General features: G+C 53.2%; 1 protein-coding gene across 4 annotated transcripts in view; it reads right to left on the bottom strand.

Annotated features, from left to right (window-relative positions):
* The window catches only part of DLGAP4 (DLG associated protein 4), a 177,660-nt gene that overhangs the window by 131,030 nt on the left and 27,856 nt on the right, over positions 1 to 18,774 (bottom strand). The window lies entirely within an intron of this gene.

Genomic DNA, 18,774 nt, shown 5'->3' with positions numbered 1-18,774 from the left:
GTCCCCCTTGCTAGTCCTCTGCTCCTGCACAATCTCTTAGGTTTCCAAACCTACATGTGCTACCCCAATTCTCTGCCTTCCCCAGAGTGGCTGCCTTTCAAATAATTTAATGGTTTCCTTTTTCAGCCAACCTTGTCAATGCAAAGAGCGGGTTTTTCATTTCAGGATTAATGTCCCCAACTCCACTCTTCCCAAAGGCTTACACAGACATTAAAGAGGTAACTCTTTGCTTTCCAGCAGGCAGAAAGCCTCTCTGGCATCACCTGACTGAATTAAACAGAGACATCAAAAGAACCTGTCAAATTCAATGTGACCAGACGGTGAGGGGAAGTCAGAGAAGCACTGAGGCAGAGCAAAGACTCAGGCTGCTGCTGCGGCAGATTTAAAAGAGGACAAATCCTGCAGAGTTTTTCCCCTTCAAGGGAAAAGAGGATGAAAGCACAAGGGTTCAAGCAGTCCCGACCATGCAGGATGCCACTGTGCAAGCGCGAGGCAGGGCTGTGTGGCTGACAGGCACTCGCTGCCTGGACTTTTGCTGTGCCTTTCCCCCTGGAGGCACTCAGACCTGCTTCACCATCAAACATGGTGGGTCCTTGCTGGGCCCAGGGGTCAGTGCTGGCTTATGCAAGAGGCACCCATGGGAGATGTGATGTGCTTGGTGTCTCGGAGGAGAGCCGAGGGAGCCAGGGGCAGGTCCTGCAGGGAGGGCTCCCTGCGACCCTATGAGTGCTTTACTGGCCATGGTGGGCATGTGGCCCACTCCCACGCACGTGCTTCATTTCCATTCAGCTCAACACAACTCTCTGATTATAAACACACTTGATTCCCTTCCTGAATCGGGGCCACACTCCTATTTGAGCCATCAGCCTGCAGGCAGGTTAGATATGCAACACAAAGCTGCAGTGAATCCATAAAGCAGACTGCCTTGATGTAAAAAGTGAAGTTATGTGAATGTAAATCAGGCAGGCTCTGATACACTAGGTTGCTATGACAGGGATACTTCAGAGTATTTCAGTTAATTAGTACTTAATTAACTTTAACGCCTTGAAAAACTCTACAAGCCATACAAGTTGGTCTGTATGTTGTCACTCATGGGTCCCTACCTGTTTAGGCAGCTCACTCCAGCCAGTTCTTGCTTAAAGGGAAGCTGCACAGTGAAATGCATTATTAACTCAACCTCTATAATCCTCTCATCATGCCTCCTGAGATGCTTTTTAATATCAAGCCTTCCAAGATGAAACATATGGAGATGCCAGGGATGAAAGAGAGACTGTAACATGGTGGTACAAGTGACTGTCTGAATGCCTGAGCTCACTGATGGCTGGCAAAGGCTGGAGGGGGCATGGTGCGATGGGGAGGGGTGGCTGTGAGAGCTCAGGGCATCACAGAGTGCTCAGTGCTTGGGCGGTAGAAACCAGCCCCTTCCACCGGGCTGGTGTGTGGTCCACAGATGTCCCTGCCAGGCTGCAGCTGGGGAGGTGCAGGCAGGACCATGGGTGCTTGGAGATGGGCAATCTGAGCCTTTTCAGAGCACTGGCACTGAAACAGGGGGTGTGATGGGGACTGAGTGCTGGGTGAAGTCCCCCTACCTCGTGGGAGCTGTGGGATCCTTGGAACAGGAGGGTGGCTCCCAACCAGAGCTTGACAGGGTGATGTTGAGACTCCTACTTTTCAGACTCCCGCTACACTTGCTGCAGCCACACAACCTCCTCTTGCCTTACTGCCCCTGGGAGTGACTGTAGCTTGCAGCATTTGTGCAGAGCCAGGGCCAGCCTTGCACAGCCAGAGGCGTTTGACGCTGCATCAACAACCCACCAGCCCTTGGAGGGGAGGTTGCAATCACCAGTAAGCAACACGGGCGAAGGGAGGCATGAAAGATATTAAAGGATGGAGCGATCCTCCCCAATCCTTATGCAGGTCTCAGACACCACCACCCCAGAAGACATCCTGCAGGCAACAACCAAGAGAGAAGCCCAATCTGGCATACGGAGGGAGAAGTCAGGAGAAGAACAAGGGAGAGATCAAGGGAGAAAAAAAAAAATCCTTCAGGAGGAAGGATTGCAACATGGTAGCTGCAAATCCACCAGTTGGAGGCACAGCACAGCTCATCCCCCTTCTCTCGGTAACAGTGCCCTGAGCCCCAAGGCAGCTTGCTGCACCTCAGCAAGCCGGCTGCCACCCAAGAGTAGATCTGGATGAATATACAGCCTGACAAAATATAAGGACAAACCCCAAACGTGGCGGCAAGAATTACAGAAACACTTTTGGTTGATGGGAACTCCCAAATTTACAACAGTTTCTCCCAAGAGGTCACTCTGCGACCACGTGTGGTCACCATGGCAGACTGCAAGAGGTGGCGAGAGCCAGGCTTTCTGCTAGGCAGGCATGAAAACCCTGCAAGCATTGCTTTGGGGCATCCCATTAGCACACATTACCCAGTTAGCTTTATACTGAATGTAAAAAAGCAGCAACAGCTGGAAATGAAATCTAATTTTCTGGGGGAAAATATGAATAAAATAGAATGTAGCTGCTGTGTGAACGAGTTTATCCTCTGTCAAGCAGTTGTTACTGCTCTGGCGTGGCCTCTGTCACACCACAGAGGGTAGGCAATGTTAACATGTTTTGCTCCCTGTTTGTTCTTCTGCCACAGCCAAGTGTCCGCAGAAGAAAACAGCACTAAGTGCTGCCCCCATAGTTGTGGGCTTGCAGGTGTCCAAGGTAGAGAGTGCAAGTATTTAATCATGGTCATTTCCAGTGAAGGATTCATTGACAGGCTAAGGACAAACCAATGCACTGTTGGCCTCTTGCAGTCATGTCTTCTACAAGCTGCCTTCCCCAAGTGCTTGTAAGCAAACTGCTGATCAGAAATTGTATATAGGGCCGACCATCCCACCTTCCCCTGTGCTCCCCAAATTGCCCCCCCGGTGACCAAGCCATGTGTATCTGGCAGGACAGAGAAGCCTCCACTGTGCCCAGGGTAGGACGTTCACAGGGCACCGGGCACTGCCCAGCTGCCTGCAGTGGGGGCACTGGGCACACAAGCCGAGGGTGTGCTCAGGTAAGGGGCTACCACAAGCCAGGGGACAGAGGAGCATCTGGTGGCCACCCCAAGCCAAGAGGGCATCCAGGGAGAATCAGGCAGGATTTCCTGATGGGTGCACACCAAGGCTGGCGCTCAGGGTTCACACTGAGACCCTCCCAGCGGCGAAGGAGGACAGGCAGCATGGGGAGAAGTGAGCATATGGTTAGTTACAGAGCAATCATGGATCAAAGAGTTGGAAGCACCTGGGTGGGGACATGGCACCGAGCTGCCGGTCCACTGAAAGGCAGCTTGCTTGCAGGTATGAGCCCAGAATGATCCTTCACTGGACAAAACAAGTTCTAATTCTATTTTTACACCATGGTAGTAAATGTGTCCTACAATACCCAGTGTGGCTTTTACAGGGAGAGAGACATTGCACACAGAAAAGGAAAAAAACATCCTGAGTACAGCAGCCAAATTGATACAAGGACTGGAGAGGATGACTTATGGGCAGAGACTAAGGGAATTTAATTTGTATAGCCTAGAAAGATGATGCCTGAGGGGGAACATGATAACACTATATAAATATCTAAAGGGCAGTTGTATGAAGAAGGGGAAAAAAAGTGACGCATGCACCAGCCGTGGGAGTGCTGTGATGGACTGAAGAACGGAACAGTTTCCCAAGGGAGCACGGCAGGCTGTTACAGCCTGGTGGGCAGAGAGCAGAGCAGTGTGCTGGGAGCCTGCACATGGTTTCCAGCCATGGCCAGGGCCGGACCAAGGAGGATTGGGAAGGAGCAGCTGGGTACAAGCAGCAAGGGAGGCGTTCATGGATCTTACATGGGACAGGCATGGCTGCACTGCACGGGGGGGGGGTCAGGGTGGCACCTTTCCCTGCAGACACCAGCTGGTGACCCAGCACAACGGAGCTGCGTTAGCACTGGGCATATCAGCGCGGGCGCTTTTCCTCCTGGCTCAGGGTGCTTGCTCGGCAGCACAAGCTCCCGCATGGCTCGGTGGCCACGCAGAGCCAGACTGCTCCCATTCCCATCTCAGCTTTCCAAAGGATGCCTGAGGACCAAGGCTCCCAAACCCCTAACCCTTTCTAGCACAGCATGTCCGGAGCCTCCCTGCAAAACATCAGCCTCAGGCTGACCTGCTTCTACCTTGGCCATTAGGAAACCCACCCAGGCAGCCCCAGGCTGGGGTCTCTTTTTGGATGTCCTTGGAGCAGATGATGAAGACAACATCCCGGGGCCTGGCTGTTTGAGAAGAGCACAACAACTGCAGTGGTCCCAAAATGGAGAAAGGAGTGAGGTGCACTGATGTCTGTGTTCCTGTCCCTTTCCTCTTTCTTGCAAATTTGAGTTGCTTTTTACAATCACATTTGCTTCTTCTTCTTCAAAAAAAGATTTTTCTCTCTGCCGTTGCCATGTGAAAAACCCACACAAACAACAAGAAAAAACTGGCTACCTCTACGCAGAACCCAGCACAGCGACTGCAGTGAGACTGTGACACAGACAGCAGCCTAAAAAAACAGGGAGAAAAATAGATTTTTCCCTTCAGCCCTTTCAGACACATGACTTGGAGACTTATTATAGTAATAACAGGCAAAAGATTTTTTCAGAGGAGAGGCCGGTCTCCATTTGTTTCTTCCTTACATTGATGAAGTCCTTTCTCCAATTTAAATGGGGCAGATTCTGCTTTCAGCTGCCCTCATTTAGAGCCAAGCAACCATTTGGTAACGAACCTCCCCGACGTAAGGAATCCCTCAGACTTGGGTCCTTATCGTGAGGGAAGCCCACTCCATGGGGCAGAGCTTTTGTGAGATGGTGTTCAGTTAAACCTGCCATTAATTGCTATCTACCTATTACGGCTAATTTGCTTGGCTCGGAGCCTGGAGCATTCTTCGTGAACCACCAGTTTACCGAACAATGCAGCACAAAACACAGAAGTGGCGTGTGCTGGCACTGGCGGCTCTCCTCCTCCAGCGAGCTGCCTAGAGAACAAACAGACGAGGTCTCACCATTCACATCCACCACCCGCAATGCCCAGGGAACTACCGTGGAGGCACATGGCTGGGAGACAGGAGCTCTAGCAGAAGATAAGCCTTTTGGATGATTGTCCTTGTATTCGCTTATCTCCAAAGGGCTTAAAACAAGAACATGTTTGGATCTGCACATTTTCAAGTGCATCTCTAATTACCCAAGTTACTAGGAGTAGATGAATCTAAGATGCTGACACTCCATTGAAGCACAGTGCCCTTTAATTCCTGCCTGGCCAGCTGTGGGTTGTCATGGAGACTACATCTGTCACCCATTTGTTCACAGACCTTTGAAATAACCCAGGCTAGCCAGACCTTTCCTGTTTTGGTGTGTGCCCATCCCAGATTTTGCTCTCCCCTCTTTCCTTTTACGCCAAGACGGTGGGTGATTCCTGCTGGAGGTGCCAGAGGGCCTGCCGGGCAGCCACCAGCGTCTGTCCAAGCCAGCCCTCCTCCCTCCAGACCTCGGGCTGGAGAGGACCCAGGGATTTTTCTGTCTGGAAGGTACTTCAGCCCTGGTGGGCTTGAAACAGGAACAGGTATGGGCCCAGGAGCAGATGCCCCATGCTGAAGTTATCCTGACTCATGCCAAGGGCTATTCTGGATTTCCATCACTAATTGGGAACAGACCCATGCCCAGCACTGCTACAGCTGAAACCAAAGTCATTCTGGGCTAGACTAATCCCTTCCCCATCTGAGACTTTACGTGATGGTCTCCATAGGGATCCTCCCTACATCTTCTGCCTAGAGCTCAATAACTATGAACCACCAGCTCCTTCTCTGCTGCGCTGCATCTGCGGTGCAGACATCTGGCAGGATCCTCACCGAGGTGAGGGATTTGAAGGGGTGCTCAGCTCAGGCTGCCCCAGCAAGCCAGGAAACACTCTATTCACTGCTACGGACCTGCCTCTCAGGATTCACCTTCCTTATTTTCTGACACCCAGTTACAAGACTTGCTTGGGCTCTCAGCTATCCTGGCTTCACCACTGGGACAGGATTCAGAGTAAGGGCAGCACAGGAGGGTGTTCGGCTTCCCTGGCCTCTGTGCTTCCAGCCAGTCGCAGAGCACTGCTTTACCTGGGGTGTAAGTGGGGCCATCACAGACCCAGAAGAGAGCAGGGCTGGGAGGCTGAGAGCTGGCAGTGTTGTCCACCCACGTGCACACACCTCTCACAGGGGGAAGACAGAGGTTAAACTCATGACATCTCTTAAGTGCAGCAACCCAGCAAGGCAGAGGAAGCCTGGTGTCCAGCACCCAGGGCTGGCAGAGAGAAGGCCAGTGTCCTTCCCATGGGTGGATGCCACTTGCTGTGTGACCCTGAGTCAGTCTCAGCTATCCACACTTTTCTCAATGTGCCTCAGTTTCCTGTTTGCCCTGCTGAACTGGCTAGCAGGAGGACTGTCAAGCTCACTTCACTCATCCCTGGATGGCCTTTGAAACCTTGGGACAGGAGGTGCTGCTGAGGTAGTGTATTCTGTGTACTGCTAAACAACAGCCTTAGGCTGACCCTATTTCCAGCAGCCAGGGGAGGGGGAGAGCATTTCAATGCCTGGGCAAGGCAGACAATTTATAGCCCAATGCTAAAAAGAACAACAGTGACAAAAAAGAGATACCAGGGCAAGCGTCACTCTTCATTTAATCCTGATGGATCTATTCTAGCAAAGCAGTGGATAAAGCTGGCTGCGAACATGTGTACATTTCCCTGGGCCATCCTCAGACACCTTTGGTTTCGTGATTCAGAACTGTTTCCCTGTACTGCCCTTGCTCTCCAGCCTGAGCAGAGCTCCTCTGGGGACAGAGAGCCACAGGCAGGAGCACCAGCCGGTGCACCAGCTCACACCCCACTGCCAAAATGAAACCAGACCCATTCAGCACATTTCTCTGAGGGCTGTTTAAAGGCTCACAGACTCAACCGAATGAGTGGAGGCTTTTCAAAGGTTGCTCCGGAGGGTGTAAGTTGGCATGGGAAAATTAGGTACCTTTTGGTCTGGAGCCTGATCACACACACGGGGATCATCAGTGGCTGAACCAACAGCTGGACCTACAACGTTTTTCTTGGTAGCCCATGAAGGCTTCACCACCTCATTCTCCAGAGCCACGTTACTTTCCTTTATTACTTCTCCCACACTTTGATTTTAGCTCTTTCAGTTAAAATAAAAAAAGAGAGGGGAGCTAGCAATCACAGGTGACCTGCAAACCCTTTCGCTGTCCTGGAGGGTGCAGGGAGCTGGGCCGTGGATGTTTGCTGCTCAGCCAAGGCAGGCCAGGGGAGATAGGGGCCATGCATGGTGGAACAGGCACATTCACAATAGTCAGGAGCTGGGTGAGAGGGCGGGGGGAGCAGCAGGCAGGTAGAACAATGTTGGTGGTGGTGAGGTAGACCTCTACAGCAGCAGGGTACTTGGAGGTGTTCCACCTTACTACAGTGGAGAAAGAAATGCTGCAGAAGAAAGGTGTTAGACCCAAGGAAAGGCCAAGGCAGCCAGAGGAGCCCTTCCAGGGGGGCCAAAGGCCCAGACAATATCCCTTCTCCGTGGCAGTCTGCCCAGTCTTCCCCAGCTGACATCAGCCTGGAGGAGCAGGACGGGGGCCTGTCCAGATGTCTCCTGGATCAAGAATGTTTTAACTTGATCTCAAGCCCTGAGGCACAGGCAGGAGCCCTTTGGTGTGCCTGGCAGGAGGCCAGCATGATGCTCACCTCAGCCAAGGAAAACCAAACCTAGCCAACATCAGAAACCTCCCTCTTCCAGCCCACCCTGGCATTTGGCTCAGCAGCACTGGTTATGTGCTACAGCCCCAGCCCTGGGAAGGACCTTTCAGCACACCTCCCTGACTCCTCTGCACTGAGCATACCCAGGGTGCTGGCAAGAGGGTGCTGGCCACTGGTGAGCCCTCCCCAAGGCTCAGCACAGCGTGCTCACCTGCACTCAGGGCCATGGGACTTCAGTCAGGGCACTGCTGTGAGTTGGGCTTCTTCTGGGCTTTTACTGCCAATGCATAGTGCACTTCATATCACTGCCCAGCAATGGAGAAGCAAACGGGCTTAAAGAGAGAGCCAGGGCAAAAATACCATGTATGTCTGCCCTGTCAGTGAGAAGTGAGCACCGTGGAGGTGCAGACAGCAGGCAGCATGTCTGAACTGGACCAGGAAGGCACAGAAAGACTGTGTCTGTCAGTGGATCTAGATCAGGACCATGGGAGAAGCTCCACCTCTTCCCTGCAATGAGGGATCCTGCCTTTTTCACCCTCGGGTCCTCCTCTGCCCCAGTCAAAGCTCACACCTGAGAGCAGGGAGCCTGCTCCCAGTCCAGCGGGAGCAGTGCGGAGCTGCATGTCTGCAGCAGTGCATTGCCCCTGCCTGGCCAGCTGGCTGCATGGCACTGCACAGTGGGGAGCAGAGGTGCAGCCTGCACCCAGGCAAGTCCTGCAACCCCCCATTGCTCAGCCTGGGCAGAGGGAGACATCAGGTTCTACCTCCTACCTGGTACCAAGAGAGCTCTGTTCATTTCCTACCTTTATTTCCTTCCCTCCCTCCATGGCTCCAGGACCCTCTGCCATCTGGGCACTAATCACAACATATCCTTCGCCCTTCTGTCCCCAAGCCTAGCCCAGACCTTGCTGTTTACAAAGACTGAGCAAAGTTGAGTGCACAGAGGGGAGTGGTAAATGTGGGCAGGCATTTGCAGAGCTGTGGCCAGAAGGGTCTGTTTGAACATCTAATTAGATCACAGCAAACCTCCTGAATGGCAAAGCTACAGCCCTGTCACCCCCTCGAGACATTGGGCCATGCCTGGATTGCTGTCTGATTCTGATCTACATAATTCACCATAATCCTTAAAACTGACTCAAGCAATGAGGTTCATTGCACAGCTCACTGGATTTAATCCACCACTCCAGCGGTGCTAACGAAGCTAATGGCAAAGGCAGAGAAGGAACACATGTATAGCTAGGAGGCAGAGATAAAGCATTAATCCGACCATATGCTTTCAACCCACTTTACTCTTCCACCCTCACCCCAATCCCCTTTTGCAGCACTGGGGGAGACCAAAACCAGCGTGAAGAAAGAGGAAGGGAGGAAGACTGTCCCCTTGGATGGGTGTCCGTGTGCGCTCACACCTCCGTGCACCCACAGCCTGCAGCATTTTGGGTCAGAGTGATGGGCAGGGCAGGGCTCGGCAGGGCCAGGGGGACCAAGGAGGAATTGGGATTCTGGGTGAGGGGAGGGAACAGCTCCTGGTCAGAGATGCGGCACCTGGTCTCATTTCTAGATACAGTCCATCTACCCCAACCTAACATGCTGAGACAGGCTGACATGACACCGAACCTCGTGTGTGTGCAGCATCTCAGTAACACTCCCCTCCAAACATCCTCCCACCTGCCTGGCACTGCCCCTTGCTGTCACCGTCAGTGACAGTCACCAGGTGTGCAGCACAGCCCCAGAGCCCCGTGTTCCCCTTGGGAGCACTGGCTGGTCTCCATCTCACCCATGGCCTCAAGGTGAGGGAGCAAGGGGTGGCTGCAGGCAGGGGGCAAAAACTTGGATGTAAAGAGCCATGCTCACCTATCTGGGGAGAGCAGAGACGCGTCTGTAGGATGGAGATGGGCCTGCCAGCCTGCCCGGCCACCAGACACATGTTCACACAAGGGAGGTACAAGCAGCATCCACTTCCCTGCCATTTTTCACCTGTGGACAGCTGGAGATGGGCTTCATTACGCCTGCGCACACCACCCAGCACAGCGTGGGGCAGCGCTGCTGTGTACGACATTGCTCCCACCTTGCTGGGGCATCACCTCAGACATTCAGGTGGCTGGTGTGTAATGGGAGAGGGAAGGTGAGGAAGACTCTAAATGCCCCTCCACAGCTCGTCACCCCTGGGCTGGGCAGGGCACTGGGTGGGAGGTTGTAGGACTGTTTTCAGAGAGGTTTCTGGTGAGCAGAGAGCTTGGAGGAGAATGGGTGTTCTGTTAGTAAGCAAGGGGAAAGAGAATGCCTTATCTCTCCCGGAAGGCTGGCAAGATGAGCCCGAGCATCCGCAGCTCCTTCTGCCTCCGTGCTGGGAAGAGAGCAGCTCAGGAGAGCCAGGCACATAGCTACCACCCATCTGGGAACGGCCTCCTCAGCTTTAGCAGTTGTTGAAAAGGGGCTTGAGCAACCAGCCGGTAACCAAATCACTTGTGCCTTTCAGCCCTCAAAGCCTGGCTGGTGCCTGCGCCATCCCAGCTGCAGGAAGCAAACCCTGCTATTGCTGCCTTTAGGATCTGTCAGCAGGGAAAAGTGCTCTGCAGAGGCAAAGGCATTGAGAGCCCAAATTAGCCACACTGGGCTCAATCTGAGATTTTGACAGCGGATGCCAAATTTATTTCCAAACGCACTCTGGAAATGTCACCGTGCTGGTCGGAAGGAATCGGGTACATGCTCCCTTTTAAATAGAACCAAGCATATGGGAGGAGGATGATTAGATTGCTTCCAACCTGCCAAATTTCTTTGCTGCAGCTAAAAATCTTCCCCAAAATGTCCCAGCCCACAGTGTTTCTGAGCACTGAAGTCTGTGCTGAGACTTTTCCATTGACAGTTGTGCTCTAAGGAAGAAAACACATCTCTCCAGTGAGGTCCCAGGTGATCCCAGCTCTCCAGAGGCTGGGGGTCTCCTGCCTCCCCTTGCAAGCCAGAGCAACTCCTCCCTTCCTGCAACTCTACCCTGGGGAGGCAGCAGACTTTCCTTCTCCCTTTTACTCTGGCAAAAAACAATGATCTCAGACCATCCCCTCTCCAGTGCAGCACCTGCCTGTTCAGGGCAGAGCCTCTCAAGGAGGAACCATCTCCCTGCCAGAGGCTAGATGGCATCCCCCTAATCGCAGCCATGCAGACCCTGCTGCACTGAGCCAGCCCATCCTCAGCTGCCCTCTTCCCAGCTCACCCAGAAACCCAGCACACCCAGAAACCCAGCACACCCCAGTACAGAGGGGCAAAAGCAACCCAGCAGCTGTTTGCAAACCAAGAGGGGAGCAGTGAAAGCCCTTTTAGCTCCTGGAAGGTAAACCCCCTGGGCTTTCATGGTATGGCTTGTTTCCTTCAGTGTCTTCAGCAGCTGGGACTCCAGTGCTCCCAGCTGCCAGCAGTGGGTGCCTTGCCGGCCACGCTCTGACTCTTCAAGGTGACAGTGGAGCATGACAGCTTGGGAAAGAGAAGTGCTCCCACTGTCCAGAGATGGGATTCAGGCCCCGCATTCAGCTGGGTATTGGGGAAATGAGGGTGGGACCAGAGATGGGCATGTGCTCATTAGTCAGTGCCACAGAAATTATGCCTGTCCCACCTGGGCTCAGGGGCACCTGGAGCCAAGTAACTACATCACTTCCCTGCAGATCATCCCCAGGTTTACCCTCAGTCTGGGAGGAAGCAATGTAAGCCACCACAGCTCACTTTTTCCAGGCTGGAGGCAGGGTCAGCAGCCCAAAGTGCAAAGCAGCAGCACTGTGATGTCCCTTATCACAGCCCCAATGAAGGGATGACCTTGGGATCACCCAAACCTTTCCTGCCCCACTGAGAGACTGAGAAGGGCACAAGTAGCTACTCTGTGCCCGGCAGGGCATTTCCTTCTCTCTGTAGGTAACACTAAAGCTTCCCCAGGGAGCAGAGAGCATGGTGGCCTTCCCAGGAGAGGACGTGTGGTCAGCACCGGTTTCCAAATCTGGAGATAGTGCCCCCTCCCACCTAGTCTGCTTGAATTTCTGTCAGTTCAGTATGGGGGGACAGCCAAGACCAAGCACACACTGTCCCTTCCACCTCATTTTCCCAGCAAGAAAGCAAAGTATGCCTAGACCAGGAGCGGTGTCCTCCCTTCTGGTGCAGGACTAACCTGGGACACCTCGGAGTCCTCCAGGCCCTCTCTCTGGTGCCCCATTGCCAAAATGTCCCCCCACTTTCTGCTGATCTGCTGGATCACAGACACAAAAATCTCACTGTCTTACATCTGCTTCTACCTCCTCTAGAGTGCTTTTCATGCCCCCGACTCCAAGGAAGGCACAAAGTGAAGCCAGCAGTCCTGTCCCTGCTCAGCAGACTGGGAAAATAAAGCATGTTGCAAGGAGGCAGCAAGCCCCAAACCAGCCAAGAGCAGAGCATCATCTTCTCCATGATCCGTAGGCAGTGTTCCACCCTCCAGGGCACACTGCCTCAGAGGGTCCCAGGAGGAATTTCCATAAGCCTACCTGGCAGGCTCTGGGTCCCAGAGCCAGGAACTGACCCAGAACATGCTGTAAGGTGGCCAACCCCACAGGGCACAAGCAGGAAGACTGTTGAGCCCAAGCAGTTAAAGCAAAGTGGCACAGCTGCTCCCAGCTCTGCTCTCAGCCCACAGGCTGCTTGCTGAGTGGCGGGTGGGAGGTTTTTCTCTGCATTGCAAATCCCTTCTTATTCGAGTGCTGCAGTGCTGCTTGGAAGGAAAACAACCACTCTGGAGAGAGAGCAAAGGGGTCCAGAACAGCACCTGCTCCTTCTCCTGCCCAAGGCAGGTCCTGGAGCTGGCCCTGGGAGATCCTGGCTCTGTAGATAAAGCTAAAGCTTCCCAAGCAGACAGCCTGGCTGGGAGCAGGAACATTTTCCTGTGCTTGTCTCTGGCACAGATAGTCCCCGCTGAGCTCTCTCTTCAAACCTGGGAAGCAGGAGGAGAGGAGGAGAAAGCAGAGGGAAAAAGGCTTCCAGGTCTGGAGCTGTGAGAAATGGTGGGAGCAAAGTGCTCACAGCGTGTGGCTGCAGCCCCTTTGCAGCGTGGGCCAGAGCACTTCTGGGAGGGTGTTAGTGCCATGCATATGCACAGGCAGCGTGCAGCAGTGTCCCTCGTGCTTTCTGTGCAGCCCCTCTGCCAGACCAGTTGGAGGACCCAGGTTGGGAAAAAACTGGACTGGGGGGATTTGTTCCCTTTTTGGCATATGGTGTTGGCCAAGCTGCTCATTTCTGCCTGGTCAGTATAGGGGGCTGTGCTCTGAGCCCCCGGGAACGTGGCTGCCCCTTTCCCAGAGGAGTGATTTCATGCTGCGAGCTGGTCAGGTTACTGATGATCCCAACCTATAGATGCAGGTCCATATATCCAACACCCAGCGCCCACTTCACACACCCAACAACAAGTTCTCTTGCCAGACACAGGGCACTACTGGGCTATGAAGATCTTTTGGGAATCCACAGCAAAACAATCCCCATGTTTGCTGGTGCACAAGTTCCCCCACCACCAAGTTTTTGGGAGCCACTTTACTCAACATTTGGCACCACTATCCAGGGAGAGAGAGGTTGGTTTTGTGCTCCTTAGCACAGGTGCTCAGGGACTGATGGAGTGTGGAAGTCCAGGGACAGTATCCACAGGGTCCTTTGCAGGTGACAAGCCTTTGGAGGGGCTCAGCCCCTGGGTGATGAAGGGGACAGGAGCACTGTGGAGCTGAGATTCAGTAAGTGTGCAGGGGGCTTTCTATAGAGAGAGCCCATTTGGACCAGGGAGCCTCTGACAAGGAAGGCATGCTGCCTCTAAAAGCCATGACTCTTCTTCCCTCTAGGCCCTTGGAAACCAAGCAAAGAGGGATGGAGTGAGGGAGGTCATGCTCTCGGGAGGGCTCTTGCCAAGGAACAGAAAATGCCTGTGCTCTTGGCCCAGTCCACTTGTTCCTAATGGGACTGTTCATGCTGATGAGAACTTCGGAGGAGAAAGGAAAGGATATAAACAGAAACCCCTAAAAAAAGGGACAGCAATCCCCGGCAGCAGAAAGCCGTCGCTGGGGCAGGGACCTAGGGTGGATTTCTTGCACCAAGGCTTCTGACAAGAAGAACCATGGGGACGTGCGGAGCCAGGAGGTACCAGACCCACCTGCCCTTGGCCAAGCTACCCCTCCAGGTCTGCCTCTGCAGTCCCATCCTCCCCACCACAGCATCCACCTGTTCACCTCTCTGAATTTATTCAGCTCAACTTTTTAGAACAAACCATTCATCCATTTATCTGTCCACCTGGCCATCTGTCCTTCCATAGTTTTCTCTTTTATCCACACAAAATCCAAATCCATTAGCTGTCTGGATTGCTGTTTATTAAGGAAGGTAGCCAGGTGACTATTAGGATCTCCATTTATTAGCTCCAGTATGTGTCTGTGGGTTTCTCGACAGGGAAGAAGGTATACTCTATTTTTGTGCTAGCCAGAAGATGTATCTGCAGAGGTCTGGGCACCAACACTGCTTTGAAAACATGTGGCCTGGGGCAACAGACACCAAGCGTTAAAGTCCGTCCCTTGCTTTTATTCTGTCTCTAAGCAAGCAAGCTTCCAGAAGGAGTGCAGGTGCCTCCACCAGTGGCCTTCGATATGTAAAAACCAAAACAATCCCACAAGCTCATCACGTACAAATGTGGAAGCTGACTCTGCAAGCAGGCCAGACCTCTTCCCTTTGAAAGCAGGGCTGCAGCCTGCAAGTCAGGTGCTAGGTTTCATGGTTCCATGTTATTCCTGTTGTCCTGTGCTAGCAATTCTCCAGGATGAACATCAGCTCAGAGCACCCTCCCCCAGCCAAACCTCACCCCTACAGAAACACCAGTGCTCCGGGCTGCGCCAAACACTTTGGGAAAGACGGGTCCTCAGCCATGCTTCGTTACAGGTGTGCTCAGGGAATATGTTCCTCTCAGGAGGAAACCTAGAGGGTATGGGCCAGCGGTTGGGCTGAACAGTGTAAATACTCGCCATCCCATCCTCTTCCACCACCTCTTTCTGTACTCAAGGAAGCAAGACTTTGTAGGGGAGCAGGCCCCTAGTCCTTCCCAAACATGCTGGACCCTGACTTTGAACCAAGCCCTGGAGTAATCCTGGTCCCATTTGCTGGCTCTGCCTGCAGCACATGTCAATAAGCAACACTGGAGCCTCAGATTAAGCTTCTCTTCAACATACAAAAGAAGGCCATTAGGAGTAAGAAGTCCTCAGCTGCCTCTTCTGAGAGCTCTGCGATCTTTAATCAGTCTCACTCCTTAGTTTTTAATCTCAGATTCTCTCCCACAGTACACAAAGGCTCTGCCATCCCTCTCCCGCAGGCCAGCAGCTCCCTCCAGCCACACGGGTGAATCCTTGCAGGAGCACAGCAAATACATCCCTGCTCCCCTGCCTTGCCCAGCCTGGGCCCCTTTTCACCTCCAGACCCAAAGTCAGAGCACAGGGTGGTTTATGCAATTACCCAGCATAGACAGCGACCATCCTAGAAGTCTCTGTGCACAGACACAAGGCAGCAAAGGGATGGGGGGCTTCTAGTGCAAGTCTTCTTTCTCTCTTCAGTTAATTTGAGTTACTGGTTTCTCGCAACTGATAGGCAGCAGGAGGATTACTGCGATACAGCCACATCTCTGGTGGAAGGGGTTGTTTTGGTTCCAAATTCCCTGGGCAGAAACGCAAATGCAGAGTGAGACCAGAGTCTTGATGAGACATGTGGCAAGGGACAGGCAGTCACACCTGCATTTTCAAGTACTTTCAAGAAAGGTTATGAAAGCAGAAGTCCTGACTAGTGATAAGGACCCAAGTACCCTTTCTGAAGACACGTTTCGCTGAGCACCTTGTGCAGAAACTGCAAGAAGGTCCCTGCTTAAGACAGCCATGAGCAAAATCCTGTCTTGAAGGTGCTGAAGCATCCAGCTGCTCTCAGATGGGTGCCAGGAGAGGTTTGGCCTCCTTGGCACTGAGCGAGCAGATGGAGGAGAGCAGCTCTGGGTCCTGCTCAGTGGCTCCATCTCCACCTGCACGTGAATGTTGTGCCAAGGGTTGCTCAGAGCGAGCTTGGCTGGGAGTGGGCTCGCACCAGGCCTGGCTGTGCACAAGTGTCCTCTCCAGGTTTGGGGAGAATGACCAGCTGCAAAACCCAGCCAAGGCTGCTAGCCTGGCCTGGTGATGAGGGGGCACCTTTGTTCTGGGAAGAGGCGCAGGTAGAGGCTGGCCCTTTATTTCCAGCCTGCCTCACAACATGGGAGGGCAGAGGCACTAGAGGTGGCTTGTACCAATGAAGCACCATGCATCCCACCACTATGTTCTCCTCCTGTGATGTGTCCTTCACAACGGGAAGGGCAGCTGTAGCAATAGTGAGATGCCCACTGCTCCTCTCTCCTGAGCATCACTGAATCATCACCCTGGATGCCAACCCACTGCCTGGCCATGCTATAAAGAAGGCAGGAAGCCAATCCAGCAGTGCAGCTATGCATCCCCCCAGCCAGGCTGTCCTGAGCTCTGCCACCCGCCTCCTGGGACATCACATGCTACATGCTGGCACCCCCACCCGCAGACCTACACACTGTGCAGCTGCAGCATCCCAACCTGCTGCCGTGGAGTCTACCACCATACCAGCGTGGCAGGTATCTTCCAGTCACACAAGCAGGACAGGAGCACATCCTTGACCCGGACCCTCGAGCCTCACAGGAACACAAGCAAAGACCTCGCCAGGGCTTTTCTTCTCTCACATCCAGGACAGAGAGGAAGAACCAGGACTGTCTCTGCCCCCATGACACAGGTTCCCCAGCTTGCCAGGCAGGGGCTGAGGGCACCAGGCAGCCTGAGGCATGGCTTGTCCCCCGCTGCCCGCTCAGCAGCCCACTGCAGGCAGCACCATGGTTGCCTGGGCACAGGGGGTCAGGCTGCAAGCCCCCGGTATTTCAAGCACTCCTGTCCTGTGCCACAGCACCTGGCACATGGCTCTCGCCTCCCAGCATCTCCCATGGCAGTCTGGGAGCTGAGCTTGGCACCGGCACTGTGATTCACCTTCCAGTTTCCAAGGAGCTACAGTGTGCCAACAGACTGCCAGGGAGGACCATTCCTCCCCATCACCGCTCCTCTGCTCAGGAGCTACAGGAGAGCCTGGGAGGCACAGAGGAGAGAGGTTGGGTACACACATGCTGGAGGTGGATGTGGATTTTTTTCGTCACCCTTTCCTTACAAAATAGAGAAGGGAAAAAAGAAGGAAAAAAAATAGCAAAATAAAGCAAACCTGACAACTCCAATTTCTATCTTAATGAATAAATGAAATGCATCCCAAGAGGTAATTAAGTGCTTCGAACCAAACATGTGTCACCTACATTAAAAAAAGAACCCAGAGAGAAATCAAGCAACTGCAATTAAGGGAAAGAGACAGATGGGTGATTGCCGGGGAGTGGGGAAGCGGGGAGGCCAGCCAGCTAGGGCCCTGCTGCCCAGTGCTTTCACAGCAGGGGACCAGGGCTAGTGCTCTCACTGTGCCATGCAGGTCCCGTGGGAGAGAGGCAGTCCCCCTGGTGTGGAGGCCTCCTAACACCCAGGGTTCCCAGTGGTTTCTCCTATCCTAAGGACATAACTGTCCCCCATGCAACCATCCACCTTTGTGCCACATGGGGACTGTGACCACTTGCTCTCAGGTCTCCCTTCCCAAATCATACACCAAACTTTGTCTCTCCCATCCTCCTGGATGTAACATCCAGGAAGTACCCAAGCCCATCTGATTTAATTTCCTTCTGGCCCTTTCCCTGTTCTTGGCACTACAGTGTGTGGGAGCTGCCTGGAGCGTTGCTGTGTCTCAATCATCACCAAACCACGTGTTCAGTTTGCATTGGTAGGGTTTGCTGTTTGTGAATGTGCTGTTCAGGAAGGAGGCTGGAGAAGGCCTTTTCTGCAGTGCAGAAGGGGATGAGGTTGCGGTTGTGCATGACCTTAATCCTCAATCCAACACAGTATCCATCCCAGGTGCACAGCCCATCCCTCCATGCATGTATGCCCAACCTCCATCCTCATCGCCAAATCTCCTTGAGACCTCTGCACTACTTGCCAGAGCCTCGACGTTAAGGAGAAACCTCTATGTATGCCAGCCTGCAGAAAACCACATGCCTCTTCTTTCTTAATGACCCCAGAAGCCTACAAAGACTCTTTTTTTGGCCCAAAGGGGGAGGAAAAAGATCAACTTGGTTAAAAAACATCATGGATTTTCCTGTGACAACAATTCAAAGAAGCGTTTTAGTAGCTGCTGTACTGAGAAAGCCACATGCTGTAAGGGTCATGAGCTCTCTGGCAGCCTGTGCTCTTTAGAGGAGCTGTTATTTACTTCTAAGTGGCATCAGGGCCAGGACAGGGCACCCACACCAGCCCCTGCACCCCACCAGCCCCACCCCTTGGGGTCCACAGCTGCTTGCTATTGACCAAAGCTCCAGGGCTGTGAAAGAAAAATCCCCTGACATAGTCTTGATGCTTACTGGATTTTATGATCATCTTCTCCCTTTCAGAGGCCAAATCAAGACCTTTTGAATATTTAGGTTTGGCTGAGCTGCTGATGGAGCCAGTGTCACATCCTGGGAGATGGCAGAAGATCTTTCCTGACATAGGGAAGGCATGTGATTTATTCCACCATAGGTAGGCTCTGCCTATTCACCGCCTCTCAAGTATCTGCTGCTTTCAGAACAAGTTCCTTCCCAAAGGACCTTAGCAGCTGTGGCAACACTGCTTGAATCCAGAGCCCTGCCCTTTGCACAAGCTCGTCTCTCTCCTTGGGGGAGAAATACAGGCTTTCCATGTGCTTGAGAGGGCTGCAGCCATTCCCTGCAGAAGCCTCCTTCTCTGGCTCACTGGAGGGGGTCAAGCGTCTGCACCCTCCTCTTGCCCACCTAGCCCACAGTGAGTCAGGGACCTTGGGGACCACCACATGTGTAGCTGAACTCATGGTCACAAGCTAACAGCAGAGAGCAGAAA

Source organism: Aquila chrysaetos, chromosome 3, assembly GCF_900496995.4.
Source record: "Aquila chrysaetos chrysaetos chromosome 3, bAquChr1.4, whole genome shotgun sequence".
Classification (NCBI taxonomy): Eukaryota; Metazoa; Chordata; class Aves; order Accipitriformes; family Accipitridae; genus Aquila; species Aquila chrysaetos.
The sequence above is the reverse complement of the archived record's forward strand: the minus strand, read 5'-3'. Positions and strand labels throughout refer to the sequence as shown.